Below are 2579 nucleotides of genomic sequence, written 5' to 3'. Positions count from 1 at the left end.
GCTGTCCATTTCCTTGTGATACTCCTTGAGATGGTTCTAATCCTTCATTGGAGACCAGCTGTGTTTAATTAAACTGATAGGACTTGATTTGGAAATCAGACCAAATGAGAATCATGAGGTCAAAGGAACTGGTCAAGGAGCTCAGAGACAGACTTGTGGCAAGGCACAGATGTGGCCAAGGTTACAACAGAATTTCTGCAGTACTCAAGGTTCCAAAGAGCACAGTGGCCTCCATAATCCTTAAATGGTAGAAGTTTGGGACCATCAGAAGTCTTCCTAGACCTGGCCGTACAGCCAAACTGAGCAGTCGTGGGAGAAGAGCCTTGGCGAGAGAGGTAAAGAAGAACCCCAAGATCACTGTGCTAAGCTCAACAGATGCAGTATGGAGATGGGAGAATGTTCCACAAAGTGAACTTTCACTGCAGCCCTCCACCAGTGGGGCCTTTATGGCAGAGTGGCCCAACGGAAGCCTCTCCTCAGTGCAAGACATATGAAAGCCCGCATAGAGCTTGCTAAAAAACACATGAAGGACTCCCAGACTATGTGAAATAAGCTTCTCTGGTGATAATTCTAAGCGGTATGTGTGGAGAAAACCAGGCACTGCTCGTCATCACCTGCCCAATACAATCCCAACAGTGAAACATGGTGGTGGCAGCATCATGCTATGGGGGTGTTTTCCAGCTGCAGGGACAGGACCACTGGTTGCAATTGAAGAAAACATGAATACAGCCAAGTACAGAGATATCCTGGATGAAAACCTCTTCCAGAGTGCTCTGGGCCTCAGACTTGGCCGAAGATTCACCTTCCAACAAGACAATGACCCTAAGCACACAGCTAAAATAACAAAGGAGTGGCTTCAGAACAACTCTGTGACCATTGTTGACTGGCCCAGCCAGAGCCCTGACCTAAACCCAATTGAGCATCTCTGAAGAGACCTGAAAATGGCTGTCCACCAATGTTCACCAACCAACCTGACGGAACTGGAGAGGATCTGCAAGGAAAAATGGCAGAGGATCCCCAAATCCAGGTGTGAAAAACTTGTTGCATTATTCCCAAGAAAACTAATGGCTGTACTAGCTCAAAAGGTGCGTCTACTCAATACTGAGCAAACGGTCTGAATACTTATGACAATGTGATATTTCAGCTTTTCTTTTTTAATAAATTTGCAAAAATTTCTAAATTTCTGTTTTTTTTTCAGTCAAGATGGGATGCACAGTGTACATTAATAAGAAAAAAATGAACTTTTTTTAATTTACCAAATGGCTGCAATGAAACAAAGAGTGAAAAATTTAAAGAGGTAGGAACACTTTCCGTACCGACTGTAAATCTGGTATCGCTGTAATCGCACCAACCCGAAGAGTAAAGTTGCCTAATCACTTATACCACGTGAGGAACGGCGTAAAAAATAAATAAAACCAATTCTTCGTATGCTGTTAACTTTACATTCTGCCTCCCAAAGATCGCAATAAGGCTCGGCGCACATTTATCCTTCGCTCTATGCTGAGTGCTTACAGCGGGGTTTCCGTGTAAATCTCTAAAATACGTGATTCAGACGGAACCCACAGCGGCAGATCCCTATAATAAGGTAGATGGAGGCACTGTGGATGCCACAGGACCTGTGATCCAGGAGTGTCTATCTTTTTAGGATTGCAGAAAAGTGCCGTCAGCCACAGTTTTATGCACTTCTGAAAAGAAAGACACAGCTGAACAGAGGTCAGACGGAGTCCAGAGTAACTCTGCTGCCTCATTATAGTGAATGGATCCATTGGAGGTTTCATCTGAGATTTAGATGGAAACCCCGATGTAAGTGCTCATCGTAGAGCGCAGAATAATTGTGATCATGTTATGTAAAATGTTCCCAATAAAAACTTCAACTCAATCCACAAAAAGCAAGCCCTCACTCAGGTATGTCATCTGTTAATGGAAATATAGGGGGCTTCCACGTTATTGGTAGCACAAAGTCTCTGAAAAAGTGAAATGTTTCCTTGTCCCTTCTGAGCCCCTGTGTGCCTAAACCACATTTAGCGCCCACGTTTGGCATTTCTGTAGTGATGAGAGCCCACCTAATTTACAGGTGCATGTCTCCAAAAAGCATGAGCTCGGCATAATGTACTGGTCACTACAACGACAGTTTGCAATTTTCACTCAGCAACATCCACTATTGCTTGCTTCTGAAAAATGCCCACGGAGTCAAAATTGTCACTACATCTGTAGGTAAATTCCCAGAGGGTTATAATTTCCAAAATGGGATCACTTGAGAAATTCTGCTTTTCTAGCACTTAGGGGCTCTTTATATGGAATCCGCTAACTATTCTAGGAAAATCTGCACTTCAGGAGGCAAATAGCACTTCGTCCCTCCCGAGTCAGTCTGTATGGCTAAGTAGTACTGTACAGCCACATATGAGATTACATTCAGTAGAAATTGTGGGACAAATGTTGGTGCCATTTTTACCCATTCCCCAGTATGAAAATGTAAAACTTGGGACTATCACAATCTTGATGGTAAAAATGTAAATTATTTTATCTTCACTGCTTAATGGTATAAAAGTCTAAGACACACCTGAGGTGTCAATATAATC

The sequence above is a fragment of the Ranitomeya variabilis genome, chromosome 5 (genome assembly GCF_051348905.1).
Source record: "Ranitomeya variabilis isolate aRanVar5 chromosome 5, aRanVar5.hap1, whole genome shotgun sequence".
NCBI classification, from domain to species: domain Eukaryota; kingdom Metazoa; phylum Chordata; class Amphibia; order Anura; family Dendrobatidae; genus Ranitomeya; species Ranitomeya variabilis.
This window is presented reverse-complemented; position numbering follows the sequence as displayed.